Here is an 18,364-nt window from a genome sequence, read left to right as displayed (position 1 = left end):
TTTCCAATGAGAGGGGAGAGAAATTTGATATCACGGGTACCCCATCAATGATATTCTTTAAGTCAGCATACATTGAGATTATGTCTAGTCAATTTTGTTTAGCCATGCATAATAGGCCCTATTAGGCTAGAGTTTCTAGACAAGAGTTTGTGCCTTCCCCCACAAACCATAAATAATGAAGATGCCTCTTTAAACTAAACATATAATAGCTTCCCAATAGCTGCATATGGTAGAATAGGACGCACCATCAAAAAACCCATGTTGATGCGTTATCAGAGGAGGGTTACCCAATCTCTGGGGAAATTTTACCTTTTAGCTCAACTATTGTATAGACTCCAACATACCAATTCTATTTGTACATACTTTTGAAATTTTAATAGGCTCCCCCTCAAAAATCATCAAGTTCTTCACCTTCCAAACCTCCCATGTAATGAATAAAGGAATAGCTTTACACCTCCCTTTATTTTGAAACCACCACTGAAAGAATGCTTTGAGTGAACAGAAAGAGTGTAGTGGAGGGATATTAAACCAGTCTAATATCCACATCCAGACAACAATAACAAAGGGGCACTATAAAAAAATATGTCTTCCATTTTCGTGAGATTATTTACAAAAGGAACACCAATCGAGTCCTGAAATGCCTCTCTTTCCAAGGTTATCCCTTGTCAATATGCAATTTCTCCAAGCTAGGAAACCTAAAATAATAATTTTCAAAGGGATATGTGATTTCCATGATTATGATCCCTGCTTTTTATTAACATTTGATTGGAGTGACTAGAAATATGATTGTAAGTATGAGATACCAGGACAATACTAGAACAAAGGTAGTGTTTCCAAGATAAAGTATCACCACTATAACTACCCAGGGTTAAAACTTCATATAATAAATTTAATAAAGGAAAAATAATAAAACCACAGTCAAGGGAAAAGTATTCCAAGCCAAGTGTTTTGGCAGAGCATCCTAGTGGGTGTTTATTTTGGTTTATTATGGCTAAAGAAATTTGCAAAGGCATTGGTAGAGGAGAAAGAAAATTAAAGGAAAAATGAAGGAAACTGAAGAAAATAAAGACCATGATGATAAAAAGGCTTCAAGGATCAGTTCATAGCTTTTACTAGTTTATCTTTTGTCAATTTGTTTTTGAGCTCTTGTTCTATTCTCTCATACTATTGCACACTTATAACATTCTTAGAGCACTCTAGCATTGGAGAAAGCAAGTAAAGGAAGAAAAAAGGAAAGAAAAGGAAGGACAAGGAAATCAAAGGACAATAAGGGAAGGTTGGATCAAGCAAATTCAATAGGAAGACTTGTAGGTAATAGGTTGCATGTGTGATTTCCTAGTTGGGTGTCAATGCATGGTACATGCATTTGTGTGTTTGGTTCTCTTTTTCTCATTGGCACGACTTTGTGAGGTGTGACAATGGTTCCATCCTCTCCTTGCCATTTCCGAATAGCCATGGTGTGATTGGGTTCTTTTATTTGGTTTATCCTTAGATTTCAAAATGGTTTTGGAAGCAGGTGAGGTGGTTTCAGGAAAATTCCCAAGGTTTAGGGGTGGAGGTGGTTTAATCTTTGGGAAGCCCTCCACATGTGGGTGGAGAAAGGAAAATTTTGTAAGAGTATTGAAATACTCACAATGTTGTGTTAATGCACATAGAAACCCTCCATTATATAACGATGGAGGAAGCCTAGTGTCAGATAAGGATAACTATGACAATTGGCTAAATACAGGTCCCTATGTGAGGTTACAACTAACCATAATTAGCTCATAGGGAAATGAAGCATTGGAAAAACTAAGTCTAACACCCCCCCTTAAGTGAAACATAGGTCATAACTAAAGAAAAAAAATGGGTCCCGGAAACAAGGTCATATTAGGTACCAATGTACAAACTTTCATAAGAAGAGAAAGAGAGAAAAACCCATAGGAAAAATATCCCCCCTAAAAGAGAGGAAGATATCGGCGCTCAAATTATCATGGACCTAAAATTGTAGATCCCATAATCATCCAATGAATGGAAAGAACATGTTCCTACTCCAACGAAAAAGTACGAAATGTTGAAGTACCATAACTCTGAAGATGACAATCGTGAAACTTCAATTAGATCAGTTGATCTCTAAAGTAGGATTGTTGCATAGGCACAAGAGTGACAAATGCTGTCAAATTCTCCAAAAAATGATTCAAAGAAACTAGGTTATGGTAAAGGACCAGGATGAAGGCTTCAAACATAAGCAACACCATAAACCAACAAACAAATAATAAGGCATGTAAATATGGAAATTGTCATACAAAATCACTCCTAAATAAATTGTCTGAACACTATCACCATCACATTGATCAAACACAAGAGATGATAATCGAAAACAAATATTTGTCACAATCTAACTGCCTCCCATAAAACACATCTACGTAAGAAGAAAGTATCAAGAATATTCGTTATTAGAAAATTCCCCCCATGAAGCACAACTGAGCGAATAATTGGAATCAATAATGAACAGCTAATGCAACATGACGATATGAATTCTTCAAGCATTGGTTGAAATGATGCCACGAACATCCATCAATCCATCCATAGTCAGTGTTGATGGTTGGCATTGGTCCAAATTTCATTCTTTCATGTCTCTTCTGAATTGATCTGACTACTAGACTACTAATTAACCAAGAATGTTGTGGCTTGGATGATTTCATTTTATGACGAGGCAGTAGCGGTTTCATGTCCAATACCTTCTCTTGATGTCGTAACTACAGGATTAAAATGAACAAAAATTCCTCGTCCATTTTTCCCAAGTCTTCCTCTTGTATATCTCATTTATCTCAACAATCAGGATCTAATACCAGTAGTATGGTTTTGAAAACAGGGTGTGACAATAGCATGTGATGATCCAACATCATACTTCTGGCATTCAACATCATCAAGTTTGGAAGAAGGTGAGCTTGGAAGCTCAACATCAACCATCCCCATCTCAGATTTTTGAACATGAGTAACGTCCAATTCAAGTTCCTTTTACACTCCTGCAATTTTTTAATACTAACACCTTTCTTAATCAATTGTTGTAGCAATGCATCATGATCTTGCTTCAAAAAATGATATTGTTCCATCATGTTCTTTTTTAAACAATCAATCTCGATATCATGTTGTTTATTTTATTCTTCCAGTTGGTTCTTCAAATTTGAGTCATAAAACGACTCAATTTCCTCCCGCAAGTCATCAAGAAGGTCCACCTTCTCTTGAAATTCATGTGCAAGCATTTGGATATATTTTCCCATTTTTTGTTCAAATGGTCAACCTTCTGGATTTTCGCAGCTACTTAAGTTTGTAACCTATTTTTAAGCATTGCATTTTCTACTTCCAAACTAGCTACCACTAACTACAATTGAAGAACCTCTTTATGAAGTTCATCCGCTGCCTTATTCTCATGAAGCTCCTGCAATATTTTACCCATCTTGAAAAGACCAAGTTGGGAAAGTAAAATTGCTACAAAAGAAAACTAATGATGACAACAATAGCTTGAAGCTTCTAATTACCTGGAAAATAAAATAAATTCACCTAAATTTGAATGATTAGCCAACCAATAGATTTTGTGTAACCACCAAATTCATCAACCACATATATATATGAAGTCATTGTCCAAAACAAAACATCAAAATCTCAAAACTTTAAGGATTAATATCTCGTTAAAACCTTTAGCCCAGAATTTTTCTGAAGAAACTTAAAAACCTTCACAAGAAACTCTTCCCCTTTCTTTTAATACGACTTTCTCCTCCATTGAAAACTAATGATGCACATGATAAAATAATCTAATGGGAAAATTAAATAGTCCTTCTTCGAATAATTTAAAAAGGTTCCTTTTTTAATAGGCTTTCTTTTCCTTTTTGAAAAAAAAAAAAAACTTTAATTAAGTTTCTTTCTCCCTTTTTAAAGATACGCGTTTCTACATTTAGAATTTATGTGGGCAATTTAAAATTTGCCTCTCACTTTTCAATCAGGTTCCGCTTTTTTGAACTCCAAAAGAAATATTTTATTAAAGGGACTTGTTTTATGATACGACCTTTCTCCGAAAAAAATTACGTGGGCAAATTAACAAGTGGACAGAACTTCATACCAATATGCTGCACCAATAACAAGTGGACAGAACTTCATACCAATATGCTGCACCAAATTCCTGATAAAATTACAATGTTAAGCTTCATTAATTTTTTTAACAACTGCTGCCTACAATTATGGAAGCAAACTGCAGTCTTTCCTTAATTTCTGGAAACCAACTGCAGTAATTTCCTTAAATTAAGGAAATCAACTGCAGTTAATAAATTTATTGTTGGGAGCTTCTGAAGTGGTCCATTACTCCATCTAGAGTTCTCTACCTTGATCTGTGGAACACCTGACACATAGCCATCAGAAGCTTGATGGAAGCTTGGCTATAAATTTATTTGTTTGGTCCCCAAGCTTGTATCTCAATCCCCTTCAGTTTTTACACCATCTAGCTGAGAGAGCAGAGCTTGGAAGTGCCTTCAGACTTTCTGTATTCTTTTCTTTTGCTTGGATTGAAGCTGGAGCGTTGTTTTCAGTAAAGAAGCAAGTGGACTGTGGTTTGCAGCAAGAACGTTATCAATGGCTGGAGGTAACTTATTTTCTGGGATTAAAACGATTCTTTAAGTTTTTTCCGCATATAGAATCGTTGTTAAATAAATTATCATTTGGTATCAGAGCTAAACATTTATCTTTGCCTTGGTGTGTGATTCGAATACTTTGAAGTGCTTTGTATTTGTAATTTTTTTGTGCATTAATGATTATATGGAAATTAGTCAAAACTAGCAGCACAGTCTAGGTTCAAAATTATCTGCGCGTCAAAACAATTTTCCAGCATCTAAAAGTTACAGGTTCAAAAGTAAATGCCGATTGTGACGCCGTATCTGTACTGTTTCAATACCTTCTATAATACATTGTTGTTTGGAAGAGTTCTGGAGCATTTGATATTACTGCGTATTCTTATTTTGATATTAAATCCAAGAAATATGCACCTACAACAATGTGTCATTAAACTGTTTGGCTAAATGTGCCATTGAAAACTCAGTTAAATCTCAGAGATTTTAAGGGGAAATTTTGAGATATCACAGGAGGGTATCTCATAGTAGTATGAGAGCATGTTCTTGCATAGCTGTGAGGGTCAAAGGGGCAGTTTGTAACAACAGTTAATGGGTTGTAACAAATGTTTGTTGCCCGCCTAGAGAAACCTATTCTTCGGAATCTGCTCGGCCCTTATATCCCTGCATTCATATTTTATGCGTTTTCACAACCGAAATTGCAGAGACCCACATTTCCATCCTCGCTAAAATCATTCCCTCTGCCTAATGTAGACTATTTGAAACATGTTCACATTCATGAAACCCCTCCTAATTCCTCAATCCTTACCACCCTATTCAAGAATTTGTCTTCTTTGAGCAGCAAAGATGACGAGTTTTGTTACAACAGGGATACATAGGAACCCCCAAAGTTATTTGTTGAGTGAAGGCACATGTGGATGCAATTGATACGGAGGTGGGTCTGTGCTCTTATATTGTTAATTCATGGTTGCTAATATAAGGCCCGTGTTGCAGAATTTTTTTTTTTGTGGACAATTGTGTGCCATAGTTATAATATCGTGCAAATATCAGAGATTACATTCGGCACTCTTCTTGGCATTTTCTTTAATGAATTTCAGTTTTATGATGCTGTAAAATTATCCCAACTTGGAAAGTGGGATGCAGCTTTAAACTTTTTTTATTAATAATTTTGAATGGTTAGATTGTATTTTTTTTTTAAATATATATTTTTAATGAGTTTTACTCTGGTTAAAGAAATGTTTATGATTTTATAAGATTTTTTTTTTTTTTTAAGAGTTTGATTGGTGCGGTAATTGTTTCCGTTTTCCATATTTATATATTTTTTGTTTATCCAATTTATAATGGATAATGTCTAGTGATCCATATAATTTTAATTAATTAGAGAATAGCCACATCATCTTTAATTAAATACAATTATATATTATGATTGGTTAGATCACATAAAGATTATTTAGACATTAAATTGTAATTAATTAGACTAAATATAATAAATTTTATCCCACAAGAATTTTTATTATATTTATGTAATTAATTAGGATAAAATTTCATAACCTACCCACACGAGTTATGAATTAATTAGTTTTATCATAAAGTTTTATTGAATCTGTTTGAATTGAAAATTTAGCCCACAGGAAATTTTTGTGTTATTAGATTCAATTTTTGAGCATGATTTACATTGGTAAAACATGAAAGTTTCAATTTTAACATAAGCATGTGATTCTTAATTTTCATGCAGTAGTACAACCTGCAAATTTCTCTGAAATTCGTTGTGACATTCCCGAACCTAAGGGAGATAACTATAATATTTGGAAGGAGAGGATTCTCCTTCATTTAGGGTGGATGGACATAGATTATGCTATTAGGAAAGATGAACCATTAGCACTCACTAATACCAGCACTGCAGCGGACATCACACTTTTTGAACGATGGGAGCGATCCAATCGTCTAAGCATGATGTTCATTATGACTAAAATTTCAACTGGTATTCGTGGTTCCATTGATCAGCATGAAAAGGTCCGAGACTTGTTAAAGGCCATTGATGATCAATTCGTCACTTCAGACAAGGCACTAACAAGCACCCTAATCATGAAGTTCTCATCCTTAAGGCTCACCAGTGTGAAAGGTGTGCGCGAGCACATCATGCCGATGAGGGACACTGTGGCTCAATTAAAGAAACTCGAGGTTGATATATCGGAGTCCTTCCTAGTGCACTACATCCTGAACACCCTTCCGCACCAATATGGACCTTTCAAAATCTCATATAACACACATAAGGATAAATGGTCAATTAATGAACTCATGACCCTGTGTGTTCAAGAGGAAGAAAGATTGGTGATGGAACTAGGAGAGAGTGCAATGCTGGCAATGCGTGGAAAGGGAAAATCTCAAGCCAATCAGAAAGGGAAAGGTAAAGTACCTCCCCAAGCCGATATTAAAAAGGATTCCAAGTGTTTATTTTGTAAAAGGAAGGGACACATGAAGAAGGAATGAGCCAAATTTCAGAAATGGCTTGCGGACAAAGGTAATTTAATCTCGTTTGTTTGTTATGAATCTAATATGGTTAACGTTAATATTAACACATGGTGGATTGATTCTGGATCAACAATTCACATTTCGAATTCCTTGCAGGGTTTGCAAAACCTAAGGAAGCCAGTGGGAAGTGAGCAAAGCATCTTATCAGAAAACAAGATGGGCTCGCATGTGGAAGCTATAGGAACATGTTATTTAACTTTAAGTAGTGGCTTCGTTTTGGAATTAGAAAAGACCTTCTATGTTCCAAGTTTTTCTAGAAACTTGATTTCAGTTTCAAGGCTTGTACCTTTTGGATATTCCTTAAACTTTTCAGAAAAATCTTTCAGTCTATTCTATAAATCTGATTATGTTGGGAATGGTATTTTGTCTAATGGTCTTTACTGTATTAATTTACAAAACAATGTCATTTATGATTCAATGCATGTTCACACTGGCACTAAAAGATATGTTATTAATGAAGATTCTTCTAAATTATGGCACCGGAGACTAGGTCATATCTCCATAGAAAGAATTAAAAGATTGGTAAATGAAGGGGTACTTAATACTCTGGATTTTACTGATTTTGAGACTTGTGTGGACTGCATAGAGGGAAAGCAGACCAACAAGTCAAAGAAAGGTGCCAATAGGAGTTCGGACATATTAGAGATCATACATACTGATATATGTAGTCCAGACATGGACTCACATGGTTAGAGATACTTCATCTCCTTTATAGATGATTACTCACGATATATGTATCTCTACATGCTTCATAAAAAGAGCGAAGCATTAGATGCCTTTAAGATCTTTAAGGCTGAAGTAGAGAAACAATGCGGCAAGCAAATTAAGATCGTGAGATCAGATAGAGGTGGAGAATATTATGGCAGATACACAGAAGATGGACAAGCACCTGGGCCATTTGCTAAATTTCTTCAAGAGCATGGGATTGTTGCCTAATACACCATGCCTGGTTCACCCAACCAGAATGGTGTAGCAGAAAGAAGAAATCGAACATTATTGGACATGGTGCGGAGTATGCTTACCAACTCCAATCTTCCTAAATCCTTGTGGACTAAAGCACTTAAGACGACAATGTATATATTAAACCGAGTTCCAACCAAGGCGGTTCCTAAAACGCCATTTGAATTATGGAAAGGTTGGAAACCGAGTTTGCGGCATATTCGTGTTTGGGGATGCCCATATGAAGTGAGAATTTATAATCCACAATAGAAGAAGCTGGACCCAAGGACCATTAGTGGGTATTTCATTGGATATGCTAAAAGGTCTAAAGGTTACAGATTTTATTGTCCATCTCACAGCACTAGGATTGTGGAATCAAGAAATGCAAAGTGTCTTGAAAATGACTTGATCAGTGGGAGCGATCAAACCAGAAACATAGTTTCTGAGAAGGATCATTCAGAATCTCAACCTTCCACTTCAAGTGATAGATTGGTTATTGTTCATATCACCCCTCAAGTACAAACTGGCGTTGAACAACCAATTGTTGAAGTTCCACAAGCTGCTGACGATATTCCAGTAGATCAAGGAGTTCAAGAGTTGCCAAGAACTTTTGAACAATAAGTTGAACCACATACTTCTCAGGAAGATGATGGTACAACATTAAGAAGATCTACTAGACCAAAGAGATCAGAAATTCCTAATGATTATGTTGTGTATCTACAAGAATCTGACTACAACATTGGAGTTGAAAATGATTCCGAGTCATTTTCACAAGCCATGAGTTGCAAAGAATCAGAACTATGGTACAATTCCATGAAGGAAGAGATGAATTCCATAAAGAGTAATGAAGTTTGGGATCTTGTTGAGTTTCCTAATGGTGCAAAAGCCATTGGATGTAAGTGGGTCTTTAAGACAAAGAAAGACTCATTGGGCAACATTGAGAGATACAAGGCAAGACTTGTTGCTAAGGGATTCACTCAGAAAGAAGGAATCGACTACAGGGAGTCCTTTTATCCTGTATCTAAGAAAGATTCCTTGTGCGTTATTATGGCATTAGTAGCCCATTTTGACTTGGAGTTGCAACAAATGGATGTGAAAACGACTTTTCTTAATGGAGATCTAGAGGAGGAGGTTTACATGAAACAACCTGAAGGATTCCCCTCTAGTGATGGTGAGCAATTGGTTTGCAAGCTCAAGAAGTCATTATATGGTTTAAAACAAGCATCCCGCCAATGGTATTTGAAATTCCATAATGTAATTTCTTCTTTTGGTTTTGTAGAAAACATTATGGATCAATGTATATACCTGAAAGTTAGTGGGAGTAAAATTTGTTTTCTTGTTTTATATGTGGATGACATTTTGCTAGCAACCAATGATAAGGGTTTGCTACATGAGGTGAAACAATTCCTCTCTAAAAATTTTGATATGAAGGATATGGGTGAGGCATCTTATGTCATTGGCATTAAGATCCATAGAGATAGATTTCGAGGAATCTTGGGTCTATCACAGGAAACCTATATTAATAAAATTTTAGAGAGATTTCGGATGAAGGATTGTTCACCAAGTGTAGCTCCCATTGTGAAGGGTGATAGGTTCAATTTGAACCAATGCCCGAAGAACGACTTTGAAAGGGAAAAAATGAAGAACATTGCATATGCTTCTGCTGTCGGAAGCCTAATGTCTACTCAAGTCTGCAAAAGACCTGACATTGCATTTGTTGTGGGAATGTTGGGACGATATCAGAGTAATCCAGGTTTAGACCACTGGAGAGCTGCAAAGAAAGTAATGAGGTACCTTCAACGAACCAAAGGCTACATGCTTATGTATAGACGGACGAACAACTTGGAAGTAATTGGCTACTCAGATTCTGACTTTGCTGGATGTGTTGATTCACGCAAATCAGCATCAGGTTACATTTTTATGATGGCTAGTGGAGCTGTATCATGGAGGAGTGCCAAGCAGACCTTGATTTCCACTTCCACTATGGAAGCCGAGTTTGTCTCCTGTTTTGAGGCTACCTTACATGTTGTATGGCTCAAGAGTTTCATTTTTGGGCTTAGAATTATGGATTCTATCTCTAAGCCATTGAAAATATATTGTGATAATTCAGCTGTTGTTTTTATGGCTAAAAACAACAAAAGTGGGAGTCGAAATAAACACATCGACATTAAGTATTTAGCTATAAGGGAACGTGTTAAAGAAAAAAAAGTGGTCATTGAGCATGTCAGCAGTGAGTTGATGATCACTGATCCTTTGACTAAGGGCATGCCACCATTTAAATTCAAGGATCATGTAATGAATATGGGACTTGGTTCCATTATGTAATTTCTCATTGTATGGACAATGTTATTTTAATGAAATTCTTAATTATTGTGATGTTTTTTCTCATATTTATGTGCACCTTAAGTTGATTTGAGAAAATTCATTTAAGAAGGACCAAGAATAAAAATAAGGTTTATTCATTAAGAAATTGTTGCCACATAAATTATAATAAGAATAAATACATAGTAATACATGGAAGATAATACTCGTCATTAGGGGACTTATCGCCATGATTCATGTATCTATTACTTAATACAGATTATCAATGGGTTTTAAGTTGAGATATTAAGTTTGGAAGTATGGACCAAGTGGGAGAATGTTAAGCTCCATTAATTTTTTTAACAACTGCTGCCTACAATTATGGAAGTAAACTGCAGTCTTTCCTTAATTTCTAGAAACCAACTGCAGTAATTTCCTTAAATTAAGGAAATCAACTGCAGTTAATAAATTTATTGTTGGGAGCTTCTGAAGTGGTCCATCACTCCATCGGGAGTTCTCTACCTTGATCTGTGGAACACCTGACACATAGCCATCAGAAGCTTGATGGAAGCTTGGCTATAAATTGTTCTGTTTGGTCCCCAAGCTTGTATCTCAATCCCCTTCAGTTTTTACACCATCTAGCTAAGAGAGCAGAGCTTGGAAGTTCCTTCAGACTTTCTGTATTCTTTTCTTTTGCTTGGATTGAAGCTGGAGCGTTGTTTTCAGTAAATAAGCAAGTGCACTGTGGTTTGTAGCAAGAATGTTATCAATGGCTGGAGGTAACTTATTTTCTGGGATTAAAATGATTCTTTAAGTTTTTTCCGCATATAGAATCGCTGTTAAATAAATTATCATACAGTGCCTTCCAAAATTAGAGTGTTTTGATCTGAATCTTTATTGTACATTCATAGAAGACGGAATCACATAATAGACTGGTCTAATGGAGAAAATGTTGTGCACAATCTATGCCAGAAAAGAGTTAAAACCAAGACAAAATTTAGGTTAAAGAACCGCAATATCAATATACCCAATACAATGATTCCATTGTGGATCTGAGAAGGCCTCCTTGCAAGGAAAGTGTTGTTAGTAGAAGGTTGTTTGGTTAAACCTATGATCACAGACGCTCATGGGCGCGTGCTTTGTTTCAGGATGCTCAAAGATTCCACTATGCAGGTTACATATATGCTCCACCAGGTATAGATCTGAGAGGCAGCACATCGCCCACTATGATGAAATAAAAACACCAATCGAAACCATTCAATACATTGATCCAACAACTAGGGAACATCAATAGACATGAGGGAAGAGGCTTGAAATTTTCTCAACTCAAGATGAAGGCCTGCTTTTTGTAACAACAAAATCACATTGACTTTGTAAAACTACTGTACATGCCAGAGATTTTTTTACTTTGCAGCTTTAGGTAGCTTTGTATTGCTCCTAGTCGCCACAAAGCTAGTAGCATCAATTTAAGAATTGCCAGATGGATGTGTCTACACTATAGTAGAGAGTCTGTGTATTGAAATTAATCTTCCAAAATCCTCATTGTCAATATAAGGGGGAATTCAAACAAAATACTTCCAAATCCTCATCGTTAGTATAAGGGGGAATTAAAAAAAAAATTGGAAAGCACTACATTTGTGAGACAAGAGATATTAAAAGACCTTTTCCAAGTGCTGCATCAATTTTGGATCCAGACGAAGAGTTTCTTCTGGAACGGGTGGTTGTTATCTTCTTTAAAGGAAATGGGATTACAATGACATTGTGTTATTCTTTTGCAGTTTTTTTCCGCATCTTTAAGTTCTTGTTTGTAACACATTGTTTTAATTCTCTTATTGGCTTACTTCGTTGCTTGTCCTCTCATCACTCACCCAAACCAAACATCTCTCCTTGAAATTAGTCTCAGCAAATCCATCTCCCTCTTCTTCATGTCTAATATTTTATTAAATTTGGATGATTCCATATTGTCTCGGAAAAATGAAGGCAAGTGTCATCAAAGGGAGCACAGTATTAGTATTGCCTAGACAAAAATGTCCTGTTCAGGTCTCCAACATGCGACCTTCTCGGATACAAAGGCAAGTGTCAACAACAATCAATAGCAAGTGTCATCAAAGACATCACATTTTCAAGTCTCGAACTTGCGACCTTCTCCGATACAAATGCAAGTGTCAACAACAAGAAATAGTCTCTTTTTGGGGTTGCGTATGAGATATGCTCTTAGAGGAAGCCGCACTTATCAGCTCTCTTGGGGTAGTAGCGGTGATTGAATCTGCATAGATTCAGTATTACTGGTCGTTTTAAGGATAGATTGAGTATTATTGGTCATTTTAAGGAGTTGCTGTAACAAAGTCTCTTATTATGAAAGAGAAAAAAAAAAAGCAAGAGGGAGAGAAGAGTGGGGGTCTTGATCAGGGGATCTACACCTCTAGAACTGATGCATGGAATTGAATGCATAGATACCATTCTATTTTCATTTGTTTATATGATTCTTCTTTTACCCATAATGTTGCAAAATATATGCATTTAATTATTCTATGCTATAGATTTACTGAATTTAGTCTTTTAATCTTGAGCTTTTACCATTTACTCTGCAACTAGTTAGAACAGAGTTCATGCTATTTCCTACACCTAAAATAAGATATGTTTTACTGTCTCGAATGGTTGGTTCCTAATAATTTCCATCTACTGTAGTACCATCATATTCTTCTTCATCCATAACAGAATTCAAAGTATAAGGTAACATAAATTAATCTTCTCAGGTACAGAACATTCATAACAAAAATAATCTGTTAGTAAGCAAATAAAAGATGAATTTCGTTCTTCATCCATTATCACTCAGATCAACATTACCTATTACATAAATCCTATCCTGCATGCCGTCCTAACATTCAATTTACAATATGAATAACCATAGATATATACTAATAAAAAATGTTATGCATGCAATCACAAACTAACCAGAATTTTGCCGATAGAATCCACTTGGAAGCATAACATTCTTTCCTCCCAATCGTAGAACTATTTCTTCCCAGTTCCCCCCCGAGAAGAGATCTCCTATCCAACACATCAACTAGGAAACAAAGTCTGCACTAGTTATTGTCAAGAAGAAAGACATGTCATTTTAAGAGCACTCCATAGAAAAAAAATAAAATCAGAAGAGATGGATGCCTAGTAAACCCTACCAGAATCCTCTGTGTAAGAAAATATAAACTCACAAAAAACTAGTTCATATGGCTATCACTCGCTAGCACATGAAATTGAATGAACATGTAATCATTCTATCCATCCTTTCTATTGGAAAAGAATTTTAATAAGAACGGAAAGGTATGAGAAACCTCTAACTGAGCATGTTTTTAGGTAAATCTAGCAACCCATTTAATGAACTAAAGAAAATACAAACAGTTCTATGGTTTGCAGCATTAGTTAGGTCAGCTAATACAGAAGTACATAAAAGCCTCCCTAATTTAGCAGAAAATTCAAAGGGAAGAAGAAATAATTATATTTCTACAACATTCCAAGCACAGGGAGATGCATACGCTTACAACATTACAGAGTTAAATCTAGATAAACCATATTTATAACTTGTATTAGATTCATTAACAATCGTTGTCACTGGAACCCAAAGAATGAATTCCAACGACAACATATTGAGAAGTCGGTCATAGTTAGGAAAAAATCATTAACAAAATGAAGGGAAGACATTAAGAGTAGAACTCTACATAAATTTCCAACAATACTCAATGAGGGCCTGTAGACTTACATTAATACAACTTCTCAACTATATGAGCTAACTATAGAACAAGCCGTCATTCGCTCACAAAATTATGATGCCATTAGCATAATTGTTGGCCTCAAGCCATTAATCGACCAAAATTGTAAGGAAACATAATTTATGGAAATTCGAATGGATTAGAAAGGAACAATGCCATTCAAAGTATTAACAAGTGCAAACGTTAATACAACATGCAGTATCCACATTCACAACATTTCCATCATCTAGGGTCTATAAAAATGAAAATGAAACCGACCTAGTAGGAAGCTACAAGGAATAACCCATGAATGATAGAGTGCGTGAGATCTGAAGGAAGCCACACAATATGTAAGGAGAGGGTATATGGAAGACATGTGCATAACACTCCCAAAAACAAATGAGATTAGCAAAACATAGAAACAAAAAATCAGAGTAAAAACTGTGCTAAACACCAAAATGGAAAATATTTTAGACCTTGTTCATGACACGCGAAGGATATACTTGCATAATTATCGAGGTGATGTTTGGGATGACGAAGAACCCAAATCGAGCTAGGGAAAAGAAAAGAAGAACAGGGATAGTGTTAAAATCTTGCATAATATAGAGGGAAGACCTTCAGGGTTTAGTGAACAAAAAAAAAACACGACTCTCTTTACCTGTAGAAGCCCTGAAGCGAACCTGTGTTCCATTAGCATAACTAGTAAAATAAACACATGCAGAGGCGTTGTAAAGTGGAAGAACTAACAGATTCTCACCCTCGTGAAGGTGATCACCTTGCAAGCTGAGAAACCCATAAGATTCAGTTGAGAAATAAACATTGAGCTTAGGGAATTATTACGTAGGAAGAGATAATAAAATAAAATAAAAACCCCTTTTTACCTATTTTAGTAACCATGATGAAATTTTCGCCTACGAGAGGAGAAGCAAAATCGAGAAATAATATTTTGTGCACTATGTGGATAGATCCGTGAGGGTCGCTAATGAGGCATAACTTAGATGAGGACCACCTTTCACTATAAATATCACGGACAAAAGGGAGATAAACGGAAAATAAAAGACAAGGGTTTAAGTATAATTTCATAAAGTTGGCGAGGAGAGAAGATTGACATTGGAGATGGGAAAAAAGGCCAAACGGGGGAAATGGAAAATCTCCACTAGAAACTAGGGCTTAGAGCTCGACATGGTTTTCACTTGAAGAGCGGCGGCAACAGTGAGCAGTGGAAGGGCCACGTTAGGGTAAAATTCATTTAGGGTTTCAACATTTCCTTCCACTAACAATCTACATATGGATATATCTACACCATTACATATAGTTCGAAGTACACCTGACTGTCCATGTTAATGAGTTGAGGTGGCAAGTTGGCAGTGGTATTTCTCATGCCTTAACCTCCCCAAGGTCAAGTAGAAGTTGAGGTTGGTACCAGGGGTTTGACACATAACATAACACACCCGCATGCGAATCATGCTAGAAATATTATTCATACATCGACTAACCTTGGACAAGAAATGATAAGTATAACATAACCATGTCAATATAAATTTCGTGGGTGCTTAACATTAATATGGAAAAGGGCGATCAACCCAACTCCAACACCTAGGATAACGAGAAGTAGAATAGGGGTTAACCATTTCTTAAAATATAAGCATGCTAGAATAAATAAAATAAACTTAGATACTTAGAGGAAATAACAAATTTAATTAATCACCATTATTGGTTGCATACAATGCAAATAGCAGAGGAATCCAAGTCAACATTGAAGGTAAATGTTTAAGAATTTTTTTTATGTTAGTAGACATAGGAGATGTGACAGTTTCAGAATGCTCAAAGATTTTGGTGCACAAGGTTACATATTTTCTCCACTGGGAATATATCTGAGAGGCAACACATTTCTCACAGTGATGAGCTAAACACTCCAATTGAAACCATTCAAAGAGGTAATGAAATAGAGTTACCAAATTGAAGCCCCCTACGACCTCATGAATGCTCAACAAATTTGCAATCTGAGAGAGTCGTCCTTGCCATGCCTTTGACTTCCGGCTATGAATTCGATGCCCTTGGTCACGAGGCTATTGCTTCCTTCCAGAAAGAAGGTGTCCAGGGCACTGTAGTTTTGGAGGAATGCATAACTGATTTTGAATATTTGGTGTGGAAATATGATGATCCTCTCTCCAAAATTTAATGGACCAAAGGAAGAGAAAAACAAAACATGAAAATAGATGGAAAATTGTATGTTTGATTTTCTAGAGTGACTATGAGATTCATGGCCAAATTTGACGCCCTCACATATGATGAAGGTAATGACAAGGAAGTGCATGATCTCAATGCCACCAAAAACTACTCCAAAAACTCCAAAAAATGAATTCATCATGGCAGCAATCACCTGCTCTGATATCATGTAAGAGTATTGTAATACTCACAATGTTGTGTTAATATAGATATAAATCATGCATTATAGGAAAATGGAGGAAGCCGAGTTTCAGATGAGGATAAATATGACAATTGGGTAAATAAAAGTCCCTATGTGAGCTCACAACTCACCATACATAGCTCGTCGGGAAATGAAGCATTGGAAAAACCAACTCTAACAAATTCCTCAAGGCAAAGATGAAATTTTTTTGAGGTGTCTACGCTTGTTTTTGGCTTAGTGATATATTGACTAGTATTGGTGGGATCACGCTAGCCTGATGGTCGAGGTCATTTAATATTTGGGAAGATATAGTTTTTTATGTATTGGTTTGTTTATGTGATCTCTTGATTGGTTTTGGTGAGATCATGGGAGCATGAGGGTGGACTTGGTTTGATTTGTGGGAAGCCTTGGTTCTTTATTTCTTAATTCCCACATTTATGGTGTGAATATGAAATGAGGGTGATTGGCTGAAAGAAAGATTTGGTTCAGCTCAAGCTATGGTCGGGTGGCACGTGCTAGTCCCTGACTTTGTTGGATATTTCTTATGTTAATAAGAGATCTTTTCCTATTCTATTTGATGAGTACTTGTACTTCTTCTTATGTGGCTTTCATGGCTATTATATCATGGTTATTATTCTAGTTATATGTTGGTTATAAGCATGGTTCCATAATAGGTTCTAGCCATGGCTCTTGATATGTTTTGATTAGTAGATGAATGGTTAATGAATACTTGAGCTAACAAATGCTATTATAACTACTATGAGAGGGAATCAAACCTTCTTGGTGATTTTAGGATAAGTATTAGACCCATATATTCAAATATGCATTCATGACCTGTAGATTACATGTTCACGATATGTTTGATGAAATGAATGTCATTGTTAGGCATAGTTAGGTCAAACATTTTATCAACTTTTTTATGAATGGATTTTTCTTGATGTTATTTATCATTTTGGAAAGTATCATTGAGTTTTGGGTAGTGGTATGGAGGCTAGCCTGAAATGGTCTCTCAGAATTCAGGATCGCACCCTCTAAACTAAAAATATTACGTCATAAATACGCCCTGGTAGACTTGAGCATGCAGTTATAGACCCTAAACCACCTCGAGGCCTTGCCATGCATGTGATTGTGAGCCCAGGTCATAATAAAAACATTCCAGCTCAGAGTTTGGGCACTGGGAGTGGTTTTTTAGTGCCTGAGTGTATTGTATCTCCTTAAGAAGGTCAGTAACGTTTTAGTTTGTTTTCTCCACTTCTGTAATTGTACATTGGAGGTTCGGTCATGTCATAGTATCCCTCGGCTCATGTTTACCCTGACAAGCCAGTGAAAGTGAGTAAATGTGGGAGGGGAGTGTTACAAACACCCGACATAAAAACCAAACTTTCCATCTGAAGATCAGCAAGAAGGTGGTTCCAGTGGAGCACATTTGTGCCGAAGAGACTGATCTCATTTTCATCCTTCGAGACTGGGTATGGAAAAGAAACAGAGTGATGTCTATAAGCTTTATCTAGGAAGAAAATTTCCTTTGCATGCAATATATTAATGACACTCTATCAGAAAATGTGATTGCAAATGAACCCCTAAATATAATCAATGCCAGACAATATTATGTCCCCTTTACCGAACGATCACTGTAGATATTCCAATAGCCACTTACTTACCTTCATGAGACTGTTCCAAATATGTTGTCCCCTTTTGTTCTCCAAACCTCCCCTTTTATGTCATTCAACTAGGGACATGTGGTTGGGATACTTATCAAAAATAATGTCTTGGGAGAACCTTAAGCTTAAAAATACCCTCCATAAACTTTTAGTTAGGAGCGCCCATCAAAACATTTT

Source organism: Pinus tabuliformis, chromosome 4_1 (assembly GCF_031772625.1).
Source record: "Pinus tabuliformis cultivar Carrire ecotype Pingquan chromosome 4_1, CPIR1, whole genome shotgun sequence".
In the NCBI taxonomy this organism is placed as follows: domain Eukaryota; kingdom Viridiplantae; phylum Streptophyta; class Pinopsida; order Pinales; family Pinaceae; genus Pinus; species Pinus tabuliformis.
This window is presented reverse-complemented; position numbering follows the sequence as displayed.